The sequence below is a fragment of the Neofelis nebulosa genome, chromosome 1 (genome assembly GCF_028018385.1).
Source record: "Neofelis nebulosa isolate mNeoNeb1 chromosome 1, mNeoNeb1.pri, whole genome shotgun sequence".
NCBI lineage: Eukaryota > Metazoa > Chordata > Mammalia > Carnivora > Felidae > Neofelis > Neofelis nebulosa.
Genome location: NC_080782.1, coordinates 88,922,621 through 88,947,360, shown reverse-complemented (window position 1 = coordinate 88,947,360; position 24,740 = coordinate 88,922,621). Strand labels below are relative to the sequence as shown.

Below are 24,740 nucleotides of genomic sequence, written 5' to 3'. Positions count from 1 at the left end.
AAGGATTTTGAGACAAAGAGATCAGTTTTTCTTTAAATAATTAAAATAAATATTTAAAATTGATAGCTTAGTGATTATATTTTCAAGGCTATACTTTATTTCTGAGAACTCATAACCAATTAAAGTAATTCTAGAGAAGACTTTTAAATAATACTTAAGTCATAAGCCCCCAAAGTTTCATTCAGTCCACATAATTTATTCTTTCATCAAAATGTAAAATATATTCCCCTAATCATGCATTCGAGTTTTTTATCTAAAAAGTAAAGAATATTAATACATTAGAAACCTCATACCAAAAAAATCCATATATTATCAGTTGACTGCAAATATGGTGTAATCTTTAAAAGACCTAAGACACAGAAAATTCAATTTAAAAACATTTTGAATTTCAAAATGATTACAAAATCACCCAATAATAATCCTTAACATTTTTTCTTTTCTTCTTCTTCCTGGGCTTCTCCCTTTCCTCCTTTTTTTAAATTCCATTTTTATTTCATATTTATAGCTATATTTTCAATGTCAACTTTTGGGGCAGATGCATTTAGTAGATACTGTATTTTGTTTTTTCATTTTAAAATACAACATATCAATGAAATACATCTACTTTTTTAACATTTTAATTTTAATTCAAGTATACTTAATATACATTGTTATATTAGTTTCAGGTGTACATTATAGTAATTCAACAATTCTATACATTACTCAGGGCTCATCATGATAAGTATATTCTTTTTCTCCCCCAAATCAATACAGCTTTCATTGCATCTTTTATTTTTTATTTTTTTTTAACGTTTATTTATTTTTGAGACAGAGAGAGACAGAGCATGAACGGGGAGGGTCAGAGAGAGGGAGACACAGAATCTGAAACAGGCTCCAGGCTCTGAGCTGTCAGCACAGAGCTTGACGCGGGGCTCGAACTCATGGACTGCGAGATCATGACCTGAGCTGAAGTCGGCCGCTTAACCGACTGAGCCACCCAGGTGCCCCTCATTGCATCTTTTAAATTTTTTTTTTCAACGTTTTTTATTTATTTTTGGGACAGAGAGAGACAAAGCATGAACGGGGGAGGGGCAGAGAGAGAGGGAGACACAGAATCGGAAACAGGCTCCAGGCTCCGAGCCATCAGCCCAGAGCCTGACGTGGGGCTCGAACTCACGGACCGTGAGATCGTGACCTGGCTGATGTCGGTCGCTTAACCGACTGTGCCACCCAGGCGCCCCCCATTGCATCTTTTAAATATCACTAAGTCTTGGGGCAGCTGGGTGGCTCAGTTAAGTGTCTCTCAGTTTTGGCTCAAGTCATGATCTCATGGTTTTGTGAGCTCAAATCCCGCATGTGGCCCTGCACTGGCAGCATGGAGCCTGCTTGGGATCCTCTCTTACCCTCTCTCTCTGCTCCTCCTTCACTTGCACAGTCTCTGTCTCTCTCAAAATAAATAAGTAAACTGAAAAAAAATGTATCACAAGGCTCAAAAAGAATGATATCTTGCTATTTGCAACTACGTGGATGGAACTGGAGGGTATTATGCTAAGTGAAATTAGTCAGTCAGAGAAAGACACAAATCATATGACTTCACTCATATGAGGACTTTAAGAGACAAAACAGATGAACATAAGGGAAGGGAAACAAAAATAATATAAAACAGGGAGGGGGACAAAACAGAAGAGACTCATAAATATGGAGAACAAACTGAGGGTTGCTGGAGGGGTTGTGGGAGGGGGAATGGGCTAAATGGTTAAGGGGCATTAAGGAATCTACTCCGGAAATCATTGTTTCACTATATGCTAATTAATTTGGATGTAAATTTAAAAAAAATTAAAAATAAAATTAAAAAAAGGAAAAAAACATAGATATCATCCCCAAATTTTCTGATATCCTTGTTTTTAACTGTTGTGACTTTGTGAATCGAAGCAGCTGAGTTTGATACAAGTTCAATGTCATTTCCTTCAAGAATTAACTCTTCTTTTTGGGCTTGAGATACTGAACCAGCAATACCTGGTTTCATCTGAACCCTGTGGATGTATTTTTCACCCAAGAAATTACAAATTTCAATAAGAGAACCATTCTCCTGAATAACAGCATTGATGGGGGAAGTGACATACACAGACCTCATCTTGTAATGGAAACCTAGTGTAACACCCTTCATCATGTTCTGTGCATGACTATAGATAGTGCAAACAACAATAGCCAATTCTTTTCTATTTCCCCACCATTTGTCAACTTGGAGCCTTCTCTTTTTCTTTCCAAGAACACCGAGGTCTACAATGATGTGACTGAAGTCCCTTCACAGGGTTTGTAAAGGACCCTTTACAAAACAGTGGGTCCCTTAAGAGTGATGTCAGCATTTTCTGGAATGTCAGTCGTTTGATTGATGAGAATGGTCTTCATTCTCTCAGATGCTGCCAAAACAGTAAGTGTATTTTTAATCTCCTTCACCTATTTCACCCATCCTTCCACCCGCCTCGTTCTTGTAACCATCAGTTTGTTCTCTGCAGTTGAGTTTGTTTCTTGATTTATCTCTCTCTCTTTTTCCCTTTGATCTTTTGTTTGGCTTCTTATATTCCATGTATTGAGTGAAATCATATTTGTCTTTCCCTGACATTTCACTGGGCATTATACTCGCTAGCTCCATCCATGTGGTTGCAGATAGCAAGATTTCATTTTTTATGGCTGAATAATATTCCATTGTGTGTGTATCTATATGTCTATCTATATCTATGTCTATGTCTATATCTATATCTATATCTATATCTATATCTATATCTATATCATCTTCTTTATCCATTCATCTTTCAATGGACATTGGGTTGCTTCCATAATTTGGCTATTTTAAATAATGCTGCAATGAACATAAGGGTGCATGTATCCTTTAGAATCAGTGCTTTTGTATTCTTTGGGTAAATACCCAGAGTGGGATTATTGGACTGTAGAGTAGTTCTATTTTTAATTTTTTGAGGAACCGCCATACTGTTTTTCCACAGTGGCTGCACCAGTTTGCATTCCAACTAACAGTGCATGAGGGTTCCTTTTTCTCCACATCCTTGCCAGTACTTGTTACTTGTGTTTTTTTATTTTAGCTATTCTGACAGGTGTGAGGTGATATCTCATTGTGGTTTTGATGTGCATTTTCCTGATGATGAGTGCTGTTGAGTATCTTTTCATGTGTCTGTTGGCCATCTGGATGTCTTCTTTGAAGAAGTATCTGTTCATGTCTTCTGCTGATTTTTTAATTGGATTATTTTTTGGGTGTTGAGTTTTGTAAGTTCTTTATAAATTTTTGATATTAACCCTTTATCAGATATATCATTTGCAATATCTTCTCCCATTCAGTAGGTTGTCTTTTAGTTTTGTTGTCTTTTGTTGACTGTTTCCTTTGCTGTACAGAAGCTTTTTATTTTGATGTAGTCTCAATAATTTACTTTTGCTTTCATTTCCCTTGCTTCAGGAGACATATCTAGAAAAATGTTGCTATGGCTGATATCCGAGAAATTACTGCCTATGCTCTCTTCTAGGATTTTTATTGTTTCACATCTTACATTTAGGTCTTTAATCCATTTTGACCATTATTTGTGTATGGTGAAATAAAGTGGTCCAGTTTCATTCTTCTGCATGTAGCTGTCCAGTTTTCTCAACACCATTTGTTGAAGAGACTGCTTTTTTCTCATTGCATATTCTTGCCTCTTTTGTTGAAGATTAATGTATCTTATAATTGTGGTTTGTTTCCAGTTTTTCTTTTTCTTTTTTTTAAATTTTTTTTAATGTTTATTTATTTTTGAGACAGAGAGAGACAGAGCATGAATGGGGGAGGGTCAGAGAGAGGGAGACACAGAATCTGAAACAGGCTCCAGGCTCTGAGCTGTCAGCACAGAGCCCAACGCGGGGCTCAAACTCACGGACTGCAAGATCATGACCTGAGCCAAAGTCGGCCGCTTAACCAGCTAGGCCACCCAGGCACCCCTGTTTCTGGTTTTTCTATCCTGTTTTATTGATCCATGTGTCTATTTTTGTGCCAGTACCATACTGTTTTGATTACTACAGCCTTGTAGTATAACTTGAAATCTCGAATTGTGATGCCTCCAACTTTTTCTTAAAAAAAATTTTTTTTTAATGTTTTATTTATTTTGAGACAGAGAGAGACAGAGCGTGAGCAGGGGAGAGGCAGAGAGAGAGCAAGACACAGAATCTGAAGTAGGTTCCAGGCTCTGAGCTGTCAGCACAGAGCCCGATGTGGGGCTCAAACCCACAAACCACGAGATCATGACCTGAGCAGAAGTTGGACGCTTAACTGACTGAGCCACCCAGGCACCCCAACTTTATTTTTCGTTATCAAGATTGTTTTGACTCTTCAGGGTTTTTGTCATTCCATACAAATTTTAGGATTTTTTTTTTTTTTTTTTTTTTTTTTTTTTTTTTTTTTTTAGTTCTAGTAAAAATGCTTCTGGTATTTTGATAGGAATTGCATTAAATCTGTACGTTGCTTTGAGTAATACTACCATTTTAACAATATTTGTTCTTCCAATCCATGGGCATGGAATATCTTTCTATGTGTTTGTGTCATCTTCAATTTCTTTCATCAAGGTGTTTTATTATTTTCTGTGCAATTGTAAATAGGATTGCTTTCTTAATTTCTCTTTTTTTGCATCATTATTAGTGAATAGAAATGCAACAGATTTCTGTACACTAATTTTGTATCCTGGACTTTATTAAATTCATTTATCAGTTCTAGTAGTTTTTGGTGAAATCTTTAGGGTTCTCAATATATCATATCATGTCATCTGCAAGTAGTGAAAGTTTTACCTCTTCCTTACTAACTTGGATGCCTTTTATTCCTTTTTTCATTCTGATTGCTGTGGCTAGGACTTCCAGTACTATGTTGAATAAAAGTGGTGAGAGAGGACACTCTTGTCTTGTTCCTGATCTTAGGGGGAAAGCTCTGTTTTTCACCATTGAGTATGATATTAGCTGTGGGTTTTTCCTATACGGCCTTTATTATGTTGAAGTATCTTCCCTTTAAACCCACTCTGTTGAGGGTTTTTATCATGAATGGATGTTGTATTTTGTCAAATAATTTTTCTGCATCTATAGAAATGATCACATGCCTTTCTCTTATTGATGTGATGTATTACATTCGTTGATTTCCAAATATTGAGACATACTTGCATCCCAAGAATAAATCCCACTTGACCATGGTAAATGATTTTTTTAATTTTATTTGAGAGAGAGAGAGAGAGAGCAAACATGAGCAAGAGAGAGGGGAAGAGGGAGGAAGGGAGAGAATCTTAGGCAGGCTCCACACTCAGCATGGAGCCCAAAGGAGGTCTGATCCTATAACCCTGGGATCATGACCTGAAATGAAATCATGAGTCAGATGCTTAACTGACTGAGTCATCCAGGTATCCCTAATTGTGGTGAATAATTTTTTTAAATGTATTGTTGGGTTTGGTTTGCTAGTATTTTGTTGAGGATTTTTGTATCTATGTTCATCAGAGATATTGTTCTGTAGTTCTCTTCTTTTCTTTATCTGGTTTTGATATCAGGGTAATGCAGGCCTTGTAGAATGAATTTCCAAATTTTTCTTCCTTTTCTATTTTTTGGAATAGTTTGAGAATAGGTACTAACTTATCTTTAAATTTTTGGTAGAATTCACCCGTGAAGCATCTGATCCTGGACTTTGGTTTGTTGGGAGTTTGGGGATTATTGATCCAATTTTCATTGGTGGTCATTGGTCTGTTCAAACTTTTCTATTTCTTCCTGATTCAAATTTGGGAGGTTGTATGTTTTTAGGAATTTATCCATTTCTTCTAGGTTGTCCAATTTTCTGGCATATAATTTTCAAAATATTCTCTTATAATTCTTTGTGTTTCTGTGGTGTCAGTTATTTCTCCTCTTTCTGGTTTTGTTTGAGTCCTCTCTCTCTCTCTTTTTTTTTTTTTTTTTTTTGAGTCTGGCTAAAGGTTTATCAATTTTGTTGATCTTTTCAAATAACCAACTCCTCGTTTCATTAATCTGTTCTATTGGTTTTTTAGGGGTGTTAAATTCTCCTATTATTTTATTACTATTGATTACTTCCTTTATGTTTGTCATTAACTGCTTTAAGTATTTGGATGCTCCCATCATGGCTGCATAAATATTTACAATTGTTATTGTTGGATTGTTCCCTTTATGACTATATAGTGTCCTTCTTTGTCTCTTGCTACAGTCTTTGTTTTAAAGTCTATTTTGGGGGCGCCTGGGTGGCTCAGTCAGTTAAGCGTCTGAGTTCGGCGAACTCAGGTCATGATCTCGTGGCCCATGAGTTCGAGCCCCGCGTCAGGCTCTGTGCTGACAGCTCAGAGCCTGGAGCCTGTTTCAGATTCTGTGTCTCCCTCTCTCTCTGGCCCTCCCCCGTTCATGCTCTGTCTCTCTCTGTCTCAAAAATAAATACAAGTTAAAAAAAAAAAGTCTATTTTGTCCAATATAAGTTTTGCTACTCTGGCTTTTTTTTTTTTTTTTCACATCCATTTGCATGATAAATGCTTCTCCACTCCTTCACTTTCAATCTGCATATGTCTTTAGGTGTGAAATAAGTCTCTTGTAGGCAGCATATAGATGGGTCTTGTTTTCTATCCATTCTATCACCCTATGTCTTTTGATCGGAGAGTTTGGTCCATTTACCTTCAAAGTAATCATTGATAGGTATGCATTTATTGTCATTTTGTTACTTGTTTTATGGTTGTTTTTGCAGTTTTCCTCCATTCCTTTCTTCTTTTGCTCTCTTCTCTCAAGATTAGTTGACTTTCTTTAGTTACATACATGGATTTCTTTCTCTTTAATTTTGCATATCTATTACTGGTTTTTGATTTCTGGTGACTATTCAGTTTGCATATAACATCTTCTGCATATAGCAGTCTATATTAAGTTGATGGTTGCTTAAGATTGAACCCATTCTTTATTCCTCTCCTCTCCATGTTTTAGGAATATGGTAACATACTTTATATCCTTTCATTTTGTGAACCTGATTTTTAAAGATGTACTTGTTTTTACTGATTTTGTGCTTCCTACTTTCCTTACTCTTGCTTATGGTCTTTCCTTTCCACTCAAAGAGTCCCCATTAACTTTTCTTGTAAGACTGATTTAGTGGTCATGAATTCCTTTAACTTATGTTTGTCTGGAAACTCATTATCTGTCCTTCTATTCTGAATGATAGCCTTGTTGGATAGAGTATTGGCTGCAGATTTTTTCCTTTCAGCATTTTGAATATATCGTGCCACTCTCCTCTGGCCTGCAAAGTTTCTGCTAAAAAATCTGTTGATTCCCTTGTATGTAATTTCTTTCTTTTCTCTTGCTGTTTTAAAATTCCTCTCTTATCACCACTTTTTCCCATCTTAATTACTGTGTTTTAGTGTGGGCCTCTTTGGGTTGATTTCGTTGGAGGATCTCTGTGCTTCCTGATCTGGATTTCTGATTCTTTCCCCAGATTAGGGAAGATTTTAGCTAGTATTTCTTCAAATAAGTTTTCTGACCCCTTTCTCTCTCCTTTTCTTCTGAGATCCCTCTAATGAGAATACTATGCTTGATGGTGGCATTGAGTTCCCTAAGTCTATTCTCATTTTGCATAATTATTTTTTCACTCATCTGCTCAGCCTGATTACTCTCCATTACTCTGTCCTCTAGCTCACTGATTCATTCTTCTGTTTCATCTTATCTACTATTTATTCCATCTAGTGTATTTTTAATTTCATTTATTGTGTTCTTCATCTCTGATTGGTTCTCTTTTATCTCATTGTTAAGGGTCTCACTGATGTCTTTCACCCTTTTCTCAAGTCCAGTAAATATCTTTATAATCATTACTTTAAATTGTCTATTAGGCATATTATGTATCTCCATTCACTTAGATCTCTTGCTGCAATTTTGTTCTTTTCTTTCTTTTGGGACATATTCCTCTGCTTCCTCATTTTGTTTAACTCTCTGTGTCTGTTTGTGTGTGTTAGGAAAAATGGATATATCTGCACTTGAAAGTAATGTCCTTATGAAGAAGAGGCCCTGTAGTGTCCTGCTGTGCAGTGTCTCCTGTTCATCAGAATCTGGCACTTGGTGTCTCCAATGTGTAATATATGCACCCTGCTGTTGTGGCTGAGCCACTTTTTTCCTTTAGACCAGTCATTTGCAATGGCTCTTTGCTTGTCGTGTGCAATATTTGGTTCCAGTGGTGTCAGTGGGCCAATCTGGGCCACCTTGGGCTTGAGTTGAATCAGAACAGGCATTTGCCAGAATGCAGTAGCACCAAACCACAGTGTACTTTTCCTGTGTTATCCCCTGAGAAGTTTTCATTGGTGGGCAGGACCTGCTGTCAGACTAGTGTCTGCTTCCAGTCCACTGCTGGGGCCTCCATCTGACTGGTGTGTGGTTATCATTCCTTCTTTGGGGGCAGGAATCACTTTGAAGTGGTGCTGGTCACTATAGCAGCTGCTTGCACACTGCCAGGCCTGTGACACTGCCCTGCATGTACTCTAGCCAAAGGTGTATTGGAGATAGTGGATCTACAAAGCCCAGCATGGGGGCAGTAGGGTGGGGCAGCAGTGCTAGCTAGCTTTGAGTACAGCTGGTCCTCTGCAGGAGGGGTTCTGCAGCCCCCTGGACTGAGGCAGGCTGTTGGGAGGGGTGGATTCGTGGAAGCACAGTGTGGAAAGGCAGGGCAGCAGTGCTAGGAAGTTAGGTATTGGGTCCCGTAGGTGCCCATATGTTTGCCCTAGGGGGTGTGGGAGGGAAATGGCACCTGCCAGTCCCTTTGTTCCTGGAGGTCTCCAGCAACTTCTGTCCCCCTCCAGGACTTGCTCTGAGATTAGTAAATAACCCTCCCTCCTGTATGCTCCAGCTGGCTTTCAAAGTCTGATTCTATGCTGTATCTCTGCTGGGTTATTTGTTGTACTGTCTCTTTAAGTATGGGGACTCAGTTTTCTCTTGCCCTTGTGGTTCTTCCAGAGCCTAGCTTGCCAATTGTTGTTTTTTTTTTTTTTTTTAATTCCAGGTTTTAAGTACTGCTGGTTGTAAGAATCTGTGAAATTCAGGCCCTCTGGTTTTCAAAGCCATTCCTCTTCCTTCTTCTAAAAATTAATTCCATCATATTCAATGTCCATTGTTAAACCTTTTAACTTAACTTTTAACTCTAAAAAAGGTACTTATTTAATCTACTTAATTATATTTTTAAGTTGTATTGCAACTTTTAAGCTATCCTATTCTAAATTTCTTTTATGTGCTTATAACCTAGTTCTTAGGCAAATGAAATATTTTTTTCATGTTTTATATCTCAGTTTGTGTCCTTGTATGTTTTATAAATGGATAGAATTTTTTGTGTGCATTCATTCACCTATCTACCATATACACCTTACCTTAGGCCCAATTTCCTTGACTTGAGGCTGTTAACTATAGACAACAGCTCCAGTCCAACAACTGGGTCACTAGAGAGCTAGGGAATGAGAAGGGGGTGTCATTTATTCCCATCTTATTCTCAATATAATGCCTTGCTTACCTGATGGACAGCTTATTAGAAACAGTAATACCTCCAAAGTTTTATTTTGTCTTTAGAGATAATAAATTGTGCTTTTACTTAACTTGTAAAATTTTCATGACTAATGGGTATACTTTTCAATCTGCCTGTAACATTTTGAGTCATTAGTTAAAAGTTATATAAACAAACTTATGGTATGAAAAAGTTTGGACGTATAGAGGTGAGGTCTATTTAGAATACTAAAGATCAACCTTTTCTTTTCCTTTAGTCCATCTCCATCTCCATGGGAAGATAGTAATTCTGATAGCCCTCCAATCCACATACCCCCACCACCAGCAAAGGACCTGTGTGCAGGAGGGCAATCACAGCACTTGGGAAAAATTTTGGTCAACTATTTACTAATTCTACCATTACCTGGAGCAAATTGCCTAACACTTTTTTTTTAACTTTGACAAGTGTTATTTCATTAATTTCTATTTTAGTTAGTTAATATACAGTGAAATTTTGGTTTCAGGAATAGAATTCACTGATTCATCACTCACATACAACACCCAGTGATCATCACAAGTGCCTTCCTTAATACCCATCTAGCCCCTCTCCCACCCACCTCCCTCCATCAAACCTCAGTTTGTTCTTTGTTGTTAAGAGTCTCATGTGGTTTGCTTCTCTTCCTTTTCTTTTTCTACCCCTTGCCATATGTTCATCTGTTTTATTTCTTAAATTCCACATATGAGTGAAATCATATGGTATTTGTCTATCTCTGACTGAGTCATTTCACTTAGCATAATACATTCTAGCTCGTTGCAAAATGGCAAGGTTTCATTACTTTTGATGGCTGAGTAATAGTCCAGTGTGTGTGTGTGTGTGTGTGTGTATACACCACGTCTTTATCCATTCATCAGTTGATGGACATTGGGCTCTCTCCATATTTGGCTATTGTTTGATAATGCTGCTATAAATATTGGGCAGCATGTACCCCTTCAAATTTGTATTTTTGTATCCTTTGGGAAAATACCTAATACTGCAATTGCTGGATTGGAAGGCAGTTCTATTTGCAATTTTTTGAGGATCCTCCATACTGTTTTCCAGAGTGGCTGGACGAGTTTGCATTCCCACCAGCAATGCAAGAGGGTTCCCCTTTCTCTGCATCCTCATCAACACCTGTTGTTTCTTGTGTTGATTTTAGCCATTCTGACAGGTGTGAGGTGGTATCTCATCATGGTTTTAATTTGTATTTCCCTGATGATGAGTGATTTTGAGCATCTTTTCACGTGTCTGTTTGCCATCTAGATATCTTCTTTGGAAAAATGTCTATTCATGTCTTCTGCCCATTTCTTAACTAGGTTGCTTTTTTGGGGGGTGGTACTCAGTTTGGTAAGTTCTGTATAGATTTTGGCTACTCTTTATTAGATTCGTCATTTGCAAATATCTTCTCCCTTTCCATAGGCTGCCTTTTAGTTTTGTTGATTGTTTCTTTCACTATGCAGAAGCTTTTTATCTTGATGAAGTCCCAATAGTTCATGTTTGCTTTTTTTCCCTTGTCTTCAGCTATGTGTCTGGTAAGAAGTTGCTGTGGCCACAGTCAAAGAGGTTGCTGCCTGTGTTCTCTTCTAGGATTTTGATGGCTTCCTGTCTCAGCCCTCAACAAGTGCAAAAAGACTGAGATCATACCGTGCATTTTTTTTTTATCACAACACTACAAAACTTGAAGTTAACCACAAGAAAAATTTGGAAAGCCTTCAAATACATGGAAGTTAAAGAACATCCTACTAAAGAATGAATGGGTTAATCAGGAAATTAAAAAAAGAAATTTTAAAAAATACATGGAAGCAATGAAAATGAAAACATGACAGTCCAAACCCTTTGGGCTGCAGCAAAGGCAGTCCTAAGAGGAAACGTATATTGCAATTCAGGCCTATCTCAAGAAGCAAGAAAGGTTCCAAATATGCAAACTGCCTAACTTTTAACCTCAGCTTCTTCATGTGATAAATGATTTCTCTCTTAGTGTTATTTTGAAGGTTAAATAAGATAATAATCATACAGAGCCTTAATGCTATGTTTCCATACAAACTGGTCTGAAATCTCATATTAAAGGCAGTGTAACAAGTTACCATCAAGATCTTTTAAAATAATAATCAGAAGTTAAATTCAATGCTTAAAACAACCAGAACAAAACACCTAGTGTGTGTTTAGAATCTATACTCACATGTCTACTACTTAATTTGCATTAAGTTGAACTTTTTCCTACCCTTTTTGCTTCTTTTCCTCCAAATCCTAGAAAAAGTGTTTACAAATTGTCACTACCTATTGCTGGGTAATGAAATAAAGGTAGTGGGTTCTAACTAGCATTTTTAAATGAAATAAATACAACAGGACAGACGTGAAACAGGCAAAACACATCACATGATTTCTTAGGAAGACCTGTATAAATTTCAGTAAATGGGTCATGACATAAAATGTATTTCTTAATATATATGTATTATATTAAGAAATACATGTTATGTATATATATGTAAATATATATGTATATTTGTATGTATATATATGTATATGTATATATTTGTATGTATATATATGTATATGTATACCTATATATATGTTATCTTAGAGAAAGAGAGAGAATCTTTTTTTTTTTAATTTTTTTTTCAACGTTTTTTATTTATTTTTGGGACAGAGAGAGACAGAGCATGAACGGGGGAGGGGCAGAGAGAGAGGGAGACACAGAATCGGAAACAGGCTCCAGGCTCCGAGCCATCAGCCCAGAGCCTGACGCGGGGCTCAAACTCACGGACCGCGAGATCGTGACCTGGCTGAAGTCGGACGCTTAACCGACAGCGCCACCCAGGCGCCCCAAGAGAGAGAATCTTAAGCAAGTTCCATGCTCAGCACAGAGCCCAATGTGGGGCTCAATCCCATGACCCTGGGATTGTGACCTGAGCTGAAATCAAGAGTCAGATGCTTAACCAACTGAGCCACGCAGGCTCCCTGCTTACTGTATGTTTTTCAAAAGTCTGTAAAATACTACTCTACAACAAGCCCAAATGAAATCTGACACATTTCCTACTATCAAATACATCTCACTTTATTTCATCACGTCTTTAATTGAGAATAAAATATAAAACGTTTTAGTCATCTGGCAAGCTAAGTTTTTTGTTAGTAACTCTTAAATATCATTATTCTTTAGAATTTTTCTTGCACAACTGGTATCTCAAGTAAAGCAAGTGTACGTGATATAGCAGAAGTTGTCTGCAGTACACTTCAAGTTACTGCTGCTTACAGAAAGTTCAGTAGTGCTACACAGACGGTGCCATGGCACTGAGCAAATGGTGGATCCAGTTAGATTTACACTCCTCAAAGGAGGGACTTCTCTCATTTAGGTGGCTTTAAAATATCTACATCCCACCAGAGGAGAGAAAACAACTGTCACAAAGACCAGAGGAACAGAGACTCTGTGTGTAGCAAAGGGAGTCCTGAGGCAATAAAACCTTTCTGGTGGTGCCTGCCCATCTGGGACAGGGCACCAACCCAGGGGCCACACATTGGGCCAGCACAGCAACAATGCCCTGAAAGACATGTAACTAGAGACAGATCACAGAATCATTATATAACCTTTATAGATAATTTACATTATTGTTCACAATCAATCATACATTCTCATTCTAGGATTTAGTCATTTTCAAGGAATCAAAAGTGCCATTTTTGTAATGACTCTCCCTGTACACGGGGAATGGCTCATCCTACATGGGTTAAATCAGAATTCTGACACCCAATGTGGACTGAGATTAGCAACTCCCTTTCAAATCCTACCTCAATGGGGCTAATGCCCATGTGGCTGTGCTACCCACTGAGCACACATACAAAGGTGCCACCAGACAAGAAGCCTTTCTGGCTCATCATTGCACCACACGATGCCATGAAGGAAGTCACAGGCTATAACAAATTTAATACCCTATTACTTGCATTTTCTGCACAAGGATTTCACTCGGTGACATCACTAGATACCACTGAACTTGAAATTTGTGTGACATTTTTGCAGGTGTTCCTTTTCACCAAAAACGTTATTTTACATAGTTTTGCCACAGTGCAGTGCTTTAGGTCTAGAACTAAACCTCAGGAAATCTAATGAGGTTGAAAAGAAAAGTGAAAGTGAACGGCCACTGCTTTAACAAAGGCTCGTCTTCCCTCAGGCTGTAAAGAGTCAGTAACTGAGTTCAGTAACTGAAAATTAAATTAGAGGAAAATGCCACCTCTGCAGCTACTGCTACCTTTAGCATTAACAGTAATATAGAATGGGGCGGGAGTGGGGGTTCTGCTGAATAGAGTCATCAGGAAACTTTCAGAGCCTCAAAATGGTATGGAAATCTGCTCGTACACCATGTTACAGGCTTCCATTGGATTATGTTTTGCTGTCTCTCTATCCTCCTTTTCCCTCATACCCATATCCTTGTGATCTATTTCCTCTTCTCTTCTTTCTGATCATTTTTTGCTGTTACTCAGTCTTAATTTCCACCTTCCCCTCTCCCCTACTTCCTCATTTATTTTCTCAACAATTTGGTTGTTTTCCCTCCCCTCCCATATTTACATCTAAACAATAATAATTTAACCAACAAGGTTCTTGTGATTTGCCCTGTTCAGAATCTGAGAGAAAACAGCTAAGGAATCTTCAGTGCTGGGAAGGCATAAGGCTTTTGACTTTATCTGGTAATATCAAATGAACAGGAACCACTTTCTCGGGATGGTATTATCAGGTTAAGTGATAAGGGTAAGCAGGAAGAACTCATGAGCTGTGGCCCATATTTTTTTTTAAAGGCAAGGGCAGGGGTAAAGAAAGGAAAACAAATTAGACCTTATCAGGATCCTTCCCATTCTTCAAATAAACATCTCTAAAAAACAATCAAGCAAGGTTGTCAATTTGGCCAAAAATCAGCGATACTTTAGTGTAATAAGATCGCACAGCCACTCCTTTACTTCCAAACAAATTACTAAAGAACCTAACTATATTATATAGCAATAGAGAAATAAAGGCTATTTTATCATAATTTGATTATGCTACAAAGCACTGTGCATAGCAATTCATGGATCTAATTTTAGTTGTAATAATCTCTTGCCCTGTTATGTAAATGGGAAAAGACTTTCTACAGGCTTCAGATGGAGATAAGCTTCGGATCGAAAGCATGCAAAAGCCATGGTTCAATTACTCTAAAGTGATCTGCATCATATGTTACAGTACATCTTTCTGCCTTTGCACAAAAGCTAGTATCTGCTGCAAATTAACCACCCTTTTCTAAATGCCTACAGATGCCCTCTGAGAGTTTACAGATTCAAATTAAACCCAAGTCCCACAACTACAAAATAATAGGGGGCATTTAAAATTTTCTCAAAATACTTCCTCCTTTCATGACTTCCCCCCATTTTTACCCTTACTTTTCAAGAAAAGACATGTTCAACTTTACAGCAAGTACACCTCAGGTCTCACTTCCAGTTCTGTGGGCCCATCCAATCTGCAAAAAGATTAATCCCCAGAACTGTTCCATTCCACTTACATCTCTGCCGGCCATAGAGATTCAAGTTCTGGCCCCTGAGCAAACCTGACTCTGACTCAACTTTGCACCCTGGAATGCAAGAATCTTAAAAGAAAGAGGGAGAACACTGCACCCATCCTTATTCCCCAGGGCTCTTCATCTGCTCTTTAAAATGCAATTTATAATAATCCAAAATTTAGCTACCCTCAGGAGAGTCAGGGTCTTAGAGACAGCTGGAACCTCCCACGAAACTAGCAGGTTTCCCCCTTCACTGGCCCTTTTCTTTCCTCTCCCTGTGGTGTCACTTTATTGGCTCTTACTGCAGACTTTCTTGCGCACTATGGAAGACATGGTGTGGACCACTATCAACCCCTCTCTCACGGCTTTACCACGTGGGAAGGCATGGCGATGCAGGCATAATATCCTGAGGGAGGACCCTCCTCTTCCTGTTTAAGTCAGATGCCCTCTTCCCATGGGCCCTCCCTCAACCATGGTGGGGAAAGTTGTTTTGCAATTAGTGGTCCTCACTAAGACTGATCCAAGTGGGATTACAACGTTATTTCCATTCTGCGTGGACAGTGGCTTTCTCGGTTTTCATAAAGCCTGAAAGAGAAGAAAAACAATGAAGAGTTAAATATCGGTGTTTGATGCCTATTCAGTTACAAACTTACTGTTATTTCCAAAATTATCACTTTGTTCCAGTATTCCATACCTTTTGTTGTTACAGGGGAAAAAATATTTGTGTCTGTATAAATATATGTATATATACATAACCTTTTCAATAGTGACTTTCATTGTTCAAGAGATTAAATATTTCTAGAGAGTGGCCAGCCTGGGACATAATGCCTACTGTTGATTAAATTGGAACTGTTATATCTAAGCAATACATGAGAGAATACAGAATACCTGTTGCATAGGTTTTGTATTATTTTTTGAATTTGTAGATCTGTTACTTCTTTAAGATCTCTCTGCACCCAGATTTCCCTACCCATTTCACTCCCACCTCAAAATGTGTAATAATGGGCAATACCAAATCTTTGCTAAATTCTCTATATTTTTTCTTTCATTTCTTGGTATATTAGAATTAATCACAAAATTGAAATCTAAAACATGGAATATGTGGAGATGCTTGGTAAACTGTAAGGTAACATACAAAAATAAGGTAAAAATATGGCACTGTACCAACCCAGAGAGAGCAGAGAAACAAAAGCAGCATATGTTTTTATATACATTTTATATTTGGTATAATTATACATGTATAAATGCATACATATATACATATTTGTACAGATACATATCTGTGTGTGTGTGTGTGTGTGTGTGTGTGTGTGTGGACTTATTACAGGGAATTCCAGACTAAGCAATCTCTGCAAGGTTGTCTCTACATCAAATGCTAGAGCCCAAAGTACACAGGCAGGCAGGAATGAAGATTACAAAGAGGCTCAAACCCAACAGGTATAGACTAAAACATCTATTCTTGCTGCCTCTGAACTTGGTGACAAGGGTATTGTGCAGAATCAGGGGCCTTAACCATGGAGCTAAACATATGCTGACTCAGAAGTCAGAGAAACTGAAGGAAGATCACGGGAAAGGGAAGGCATTTGTAGGCCAGCTGCTGCTTCATTCCAACCAAGTAAATGTGCAACCATCTTACAGTTTTCCTTCCTATCTGCTACCTGGAGCCTCTGCACGTGAAGGATGGCGTAGCCCCTCTTTAAACTTGCACCAGATTAAGTCAGTACCACCCAGGGTATTCTCCCTTTTGATTAACTCAAAATCAACTGACTTGGGGCTTTAATTACATCTGGAAACTCCTTCAACACACACCAAAATTAGTATTTGGCAGAATACCTGCAAGAAGATGTGTACACGCTACAAAATGGCTGCTGCCTTTCTTGCGCTCTCCAAGTCATGTGAAACAATCTTCCTCGAAGCCCCCATGAACCAGAAGCAAACTCAAAGGGGAATTCTGAGAAGGGAGTTCAACCAAGATGACACATCACATAGCCATTCCACGATCAATAAAAATAATCTCTGTTCTAGAAGACAAATATAAGCAGCCTACTATACAAAGGCCAAAGATGACACAGGAAGTCATTCTCTGTTCTTGATTTTCCCTCCAGCCCACCGCTGGACCCAACCTCATGCACCCATTCTTCCTGATAAGCGGCACATTTCCGTGGTTACTTGGTCCCAGGTGGAATGAGTACACAGGGAGAGGCCTTGCTCTTCCTCTCCCTGCTCCCAGCCTAGCCTGACCGCTACCTCATTAGAAATGCAGTCCCCCAGTTATGACCTAGTTGTGAACATAAAATATCACCACGTCACTACATTTTGCTTTCATTTTAGACAAGGTATGCTTTTTCTTCCTCCTTTAGAAGTCAGCCTGAGCCCTCCTCCTACATTCTTGCAGCACCTTTCTCACCTTAGGTATGGCTTTGAGGAACAGGTTAAATGTGTATTTTTTTTTTTTTCAACATTTTTTATTTATTTTTGGGACAGAGAGAGACAGAGCATGAACGGGGGAGGGGCAGAGAGAGAGGGAGACACAGAATGGGAAACAGGCTCCAGGCTCCGAGCCATCAGCCCAGAGCCTGACGCGGGGCTCGAACTCACGGACCGCGAGATCGTGACCTGGCTGAAGTCGGACGCTTAACCGACTGCGCCACCCAGGCGCCCTAAATGTGTATTTTTAAACACATTCTCTTCCAGCGTTTCTTTCTTCACTCTTCTGAACCATTAGGAGTATACAGGTCACAGCACAGTAAGGATGGAGCTATTTGAGGAGTTTGTTTTCAATGCAGTCACAAAATAAATTCCTTAACTAGACCTTTGAGTATATCTTGATAATTCATGGCTATTAGTGGAAGAAACTTTTGACACTATAGGTTCCTTGGATCTTGACTAAAATGAAGTGTGATTTATTGTCCATTATCTCTCTAGTACTGAAGGTCATTCTCACAAACTATAGCTTCAAGCCTTTGTCAAATAGCTCCCAAACCTGTACCTGAGGAGACAACAGAGGCTTCATTCAGTACCTCCACATCAAGTCAACCCTCTTGCCAGACCCACTGTTATGCTGCTTCTCCTTTCCGTAATAAACTCCCGTTCTGTCCACGGTAGCAAAGCCTCTGCCATACAGCCCTGTCCCAATATCCCACGTCTCCCTCCTGCTGCTCCAATTTCCTGCTTGGTTCTCTGCTTTAATCCTGGCACCTCCAAAACTAGTAGTTGGATGCATTCCTCACACTAGGTCTCCCAAGGGTTGTCCACAACCTCTGAGTGCCAGTAGCTGTGAATGGGTGTCCACTACTTATGGCTGGATCTCCTGGAAGAAGCCTTCATTCTGATGGATCAGCCTTCATCAGGCTGATGGCCTGAATCCCTTTGCTTTGCCACAAGGAGTCATCAAACAGCCCTTGTCCTCTCCCTTCCCCAATACCCTATTCCAGTCACCTGCTGACATATACATTTCTTGCCTCCTTATGGGTCAGCCTCATACTGACTGCCCCTAACTGGCCCAAATGCCTCTGAATAACTACTGCCAGCACTTCTCTTGTGAGCTTAGCCTAAGGCCATTTAGGTTCTCACTCCTACACCCTACCAGGCAGGTCCATTTTATCACGGAACCGTTGTGGTTGGTAATTATGAACGTGTGATTTTTTTTTTTCCACAGAGATCCAAAAGTCATGCAAAAGCCAAAGTATATCAAGAATAAATTTCACAAATCATAATGTTTTTGTGTTGACAAAATAATTAGACACAGAGTTCAAGAAAGCCTCAATAAAGAAATTATTGGTGTTGGTTAGAATAAAGTTTACAGTTAGTACAGAAAGGCCTTTCTTTCTTTCTTTCTTTCTTTCTTTCTTTCTCATTATGAAACACACAGTTTTGAGCCAGGAAGTGTGCTAATCATAGGGGATACAAGATGAATTTGTGCATCTATAATATACATGGAATTTATATATCTATAATATACTGGTCCTTTGAGTTTTTACATTGTAGAGATTGAGACAAATGAAAAATAATTACAGCTCACGACGAGAGCCTACAGAAATGAAAGTGCTTGACTTTGTCCAGAAATGTTGAAGACACTTTTTTTATAAGACAGATTTTTTTTTAATTTTTCAATGTTTACTTATCTATTTTTGAGGGAGAGAGAGAGAGAGAAGGAGAGAGTACAAGCTGGGGAAGGGCAGAGAGGGAGAGAGGGGGAGAGAGAATCCCATGCAGGTTCTGCGCTGTCAGTATAGGGCCCAATGTGGGGCTCAGACTCACAAATTGAATCTTGAGATCATGACTTGAGCCGAAATCAGGTCAGATACTTAACCAACTTAGTCACCCAGGTGCCCCAGGAAAGCCATTTAAAGGAAATGAAGTTGAGTTGACTCTTTGAAGAACGATTAGGATGAATTCAGCAGACAGATAAGGAAAGAAAAGGGCTTTCCATGTAAATGGAATAGAATGGTGGAGACATAAATGTGATACATTTAGGGAACTGCAGGGACTTCTATGTTGCTGGCATCTAGGACTGGTCTTATCCCCAAGATTTTTTATGGCTGAGGCTATAGAGCCCGCATCACAGCTCAACTTTACCCTCTACCCAATCCTAATTCCTGTCTTTTCCTTCCATAGAAATTGATATGAAGCAGAATCTGCATCCCAGAATCCAATCTGTAGCAGAGGATGAGTCAAGTGGATAGAAGCAATTAAACTTAGAGGTCAATTAGACATGGAGCTGAGGGAAATGAAGGGATCTCAGAGAACAAGAGTTCAAGTTGGTGCTAGGTGGAATATGGTAAAGCCAACTCACGTGGATTACATCCAAATATGATAAGCAATGGGTTCTGCTCAAAGATCTTTTGAGATAGTTTTGTAAAAATTATTCATTATACATTTGGCTAGCAGAGCATATGTGAGAACAGGGCTAGAGAGGAAAACAGTAGTGTACATAAAACACAAGTAGTAGCTGTAGGTGCAGATGATGAGAAGAATATGTAGAGTAAGTAAGAAAATGAAGGGAGACAGATTTCTAAACAAGTCTTAAATTTCAGCTGTGATCTCAATTCCCAAGTAACTATGTAATGATGGCTGTTCACCTTTTTCTTGATGATAGTCTTTTCTTATTTGATGTGACCATCTTTACTAGAACATAAAGTCGTTAAAGAAAGGAATTGATTTTGTTCATCTTGTTAGCCCAAAATAGCTTAAATGAAATAGGGGCTAATATTGAATGGATATGGTACAAATATCAAAATGGAGCAAGACCCAACTGGAAGTTGGAGTCTTCAATGCTCTCTGGGCTGAAGTTGGGGTGCTTTGAAGAGTTCTGGGCCTGCGCAACAGCCATTTCACTGCTTAACCTGTTTTAGCATTTCTTTTATCAAAATATCAGGTAACGGTAGAATTTTGTGTCAAATTTCTGCTTAATGTCCAATGACTGCCTTTATTTTGTGCTGACTCTTTAGAAAGACTTCTTTTCATTTTGTATGTGTCTTCCAGTTCAAAGTCATCAGCATACAGTAATCCCAAATGACTCTCTCAACAACTTTTAAGGATTCTCACAGTCAGAAGAACCTCTCAGAGGATCAGAAGCACAGCTAATACCAGCTTACAGATTCCTTATTACATCCTTACACATGAATAAAACAAGCTAGACCTATTATATAGCTGTTTTCTCTCCATTAGTGACTGGAACTGATCTAAAAAAAAAAATACATAAGCCCAACACTCTACCTTATGTAACATCCGCCTGGCAGCTGAATTAGTCAAGTTATAGCAACTATACCACACTCTTGCCTAAAACACCCTTGTAATTTCCAGGACTACACACTAGGCAAAATTAGAATGTAGTCATTCCACAGTATCCCTGACAAGTACTGGGCCAGAGCAATTCAATGTCTAGACTAGTTGTTTCAGTCAGGAGATTAACTGGCTTATCTCAACCCCAAGGGCAACCTTTGGCTCACATCCAGGAAGTCGGCAGTTTTCAGGTTAGCCCCTGACTGATCAAGCCATCAGCTGCTTGCCTAATCCCAGCATCATAGAACTACAGAACGAGACTTTTTTTCCACACAATTTGGGGTCTGAGCTGGTTATTTCTTTAAGGTTTAGTATGTCATCTTAAGAATTTTTTCCCCAACTAAATACTGTCTGGGAATTTCGTAAAAATGGTGTGCTCTCTGGTGACACCAAAATAATTCTTTACTTAGAAAGAAAATTATACACATGTAAGGTTAAGATGTTATAATTAATATAAATGTTAATAATATTAACAATACTATTGTGCTAGTACTAATTTTATATTAAAATAATTGATATAAATATTAATAGACAATAATTTATATATAATATCTTCTGGAAATTACCTTAGGAACACTGCTTAGAAAAAATTAACGGATTCTAAAAAAACAAAATACACTCCTATATCTTTATCATTGACAGTGATTATTAAAATACTGTGATTATTAAAAATACTGAGCCCTCTCAGTTTTGGGGACCAGTATGATGCATTGGGATGAGGGTGAAAAGTAGAGTTTAAATTCAGACTCACTTGAGGGCTCCTGAGTGGCTCAATTGGTTAAGCATATGACTCTTGATTTCTGCTCAGGTCAGGATCTCATGGTTTATGAGATGGAGCCCCACTTTGGGTTCTGCACTGATAGCCGGAGTCTGCTTGAGATTCTCTCTCTGCTCCTCTCCCCGGTTCCTAAGCTGCTCGCTCGCTCTCTCTCTCTCTCTCTCTCTCTCAATAAACAAGCAAACAAATTAAAAAAAATTCAGACTCAGTTGAACTTGAGCAAACCACTGATCCATCCTCCTCTGGGCTTTAGTTTCTCCTTAAGAAAGGTGGTAGAGTCAGTGGGGGTTGTCCCAGAGATGAGCCCTGAGCTCCTGCCCTCCAGTTTTAAAACATTCTATTGTCTTAGGGGAGTGGGGAGCAGAACACCGCCTAGGGCAGAGGGAGCTAAAGAGTGTGTCAGAGAAAATGTGAGTAAAGGAAGACTAAGATGGACATACTTTATAATGTCATTGTTGTGGGTGTTAAAAATCAAAATTTCCAGAAAAAAATTAAAATTCTTACTTTTACTTCTTTACTTTTATTTCCATTGTGCCAAACATCTGCATGTTTGTAAACATCAAGAGACTCTTTTTAAACATGCGTTTAACCTGAGTGTTTGTGTTCTCTAAACAAGCTATTAAATCAAAAGATCAGTGCTGAATAAAACTGTTACTATGATGATTATTAATTACAGTTAATATGTTTGACCCCTTACTGTTTATGAGGTATTGTGCTAACAGCTTATTTACTTTGTTTAATACATCAGTTCATTAAAGTTACCTGTGTGATAGATATTATTTATATGCCTATTTTGTAGGAAGAAAAAAGAATCTGGAATTTAGAGAGTCTAAACAACTTACCTAAAATCACTAAGTAGCAAATGTGAAATTGTATCCCAAGTCTGTCCAGCTCCAAAATATAGGATTTTAACCATGGTGTTTAACATTACTGATATTCAATATTACTAAATTCAAAAATTTATGAAATTATATACAATGGTTCTTTTTTAAAACAGAATGAAACCTATAAAACACTCATCAAATTATAATGCTACTTTATGGGACCTTTATTGAGACTAGGTAAGGGGCTTTATGGACTCAAAAACTGGAAACTGACTACAGCAATTAGTTGTACAGAATAAAAGCCAGGCTTGAAAGTCCTTCTTTGCATTGAATTTCAAATGTTCCACTTTGAATGAAACAGATGTTGAACTTTAGATTAGTTCAATCTGCATTAGATTTATCCTGTGCACACAGTAAGATAGTACTAACATGGGCACTTACGCTACTTTCTCTTTAGGGACACCTTTCCCCAGACCAGCTTCATCTGCAATTTAAAAGAGGTCTTTTCAAAGAAACAGAGGATTTTACTTAAAAGCACAAGAATTAGTCTAGTGGGTCTGAACCATGGTCCATCCAATACTCTGTCTCTTCTAGGAGCATAAAGGAGCAGGTCATGTGATAGTGGTCTTCTATCATGTGAAACTCAAAAGGTTAGGGATACACCCGGAGACCTCTTGATATTTTTCTGATATCCATGAATTTAGATTAACCTTTCTTGAAGCCTATATTTTAGGTTTTGATGCTATAACATTTCCATGTACACACTACTTTTGAGTAAACTAACATAGGAAACATCTTGGATCTGTGGATTGCAGATTCTCTAACATGAGTTCAACTGACTCACATTCTCCAGTGAAGTCTTGTCAAATCTACCCCAGGTTCTTCATAGATTCAGGTGTTTACTGAACTCCTATTCTCTGTTAAAAGGGAAGTTAGCAAGTGGTAGGCATTAAAGACAGATGAACACCAAACTGAGACTTTCTTCTTGACATAAGAAGGATCAAGTAGGAATGTAAAAAGGATTAGCTTCGGAAGTCAGCAGTTAATGGAAGTATTTCATGTAGGGTGCAGTGCCCCTCCAAATGACTGAACATAGTGTGGAGGAGTACATCAACAGGATGGTGTGCCCCTAAATTCCCAAAGAAATCGATTTATATATCCAAGTACGTTAAATCATGTATGCTAATTGGAAAATACAAATTACAATTCTGTTTGTTCTCTGAGCATAAAATAGAGACATTCATATAGAAGTAGAAAATGAGAACACACCGCTATGTCCAAAACCTTGGACACTTGCTCAAAATATTTTAGTCAAACTACAACCAGGAAAGAAGGTATATAGGTTTTACCTTTATCAGATTCAAGCTTTAAGAATTTCCACCTGTTTCTCACATGTTTGGATTTAGTGTATAATCTATATTCACTCAATATCCTTTATGATTTCATGAGCTTCAGCCATCTAACCCCTTAGCCTTTGCCTCTCCAGTCTATAAAAACACTATTTTAGTCTCTCCTCAATTCTTTGTTCTTTTCATTATAAAAATAACCTAAATAGGAAATTGGATCATTTAAAATTTTTCATGTTGAATAAATTTTCTTAGTAGGTTCTAACTAATGTTGAGAATATGAAGATGTCCTGATTGAACTGAGTTCCTTCCTCCCAACCTACAAATCAGTAAGAGCTATTGCATTGGTTCCTCCCAAATAAATCAACTGAGTTTTTAAAATTCCTTCTAGAACTTTCTGCGATTTTCCTCCTTGAGAAAGAGAGAGAGAGAGAGAGAGAGAGAGAGAGAGTGAGAATGCATATGTGAGCAGGGGCGGGGCAGAGAGAGAGGGGGAGAGAATCTCAAGCAGGCTCCCTGCTCAGTGCAGAGCCTGATGTGGGGCTCACTCTCATGACTGAGATCATGTCCTGAGCTGAAATCAAGAAGAGTCAGAGTCTCAACCAACTGAGCCACCCAGGCACCCCAGAACTTTCTGTTTTCGACCCTATCTCACCTCTATGCTTACCATCTGGGGCTTGAAGCAAATACCAAAAGCAGTCCAATGGATAATAAAGTTTCCAAAAATGCATGATGATATTGTGGTGGAGGCTGTGAATTTTCACTTGTGTAGGCACACAGCTCTAGGGGTCATTTTTGGATGGATATCTCAATGCTTGAGCAAGAATATTCCCAGACTATTCTCCAGAATGCAACATCACCTTCCCAACTATATCCACCTAACTTTTCTGCACTCCTCTTCTATAAACCTCCTCAAATACACCATTTTCCATTAAGATTTAATTATTTTAAGTATATATTCTTCTTTTGCTAGTCCAGTTA

The 24,740-nt window shown here is 38.4% G+C and overlaps 1 long non-coding RNA gene and 1 pseudogene across 1 annotated transcript in view; both read right to left on the bottom strand.

Annotated features, from left to right (window-relative positions):
• Positions 1-1,059: 1,059 nt before the first annotated feature.
• On the bottom strand, positions 1,060-2,704 carry LOC131511567 (large ribosomal subunit protein uL6-like; annotated as a pseudogene).
• Positions 2,705-13,076: 10,372 nt separating this feature from the next.
• LOC131510424 (uncharacterized) overlaps positions 13,077-24,740 on the bottom strand; it is a 30,866-nt gene continuing 19,202 nt past the window's right edge. The window contains exon 4 of the long non-coding RNA XR_009261051.1: positions 13,077-15,612. This is a non-coding gene — a long non-coding RNA (uncharacterized LOC131510424). The remainder of the gene's footprint in view (positions 15,613-24,740) is intronic.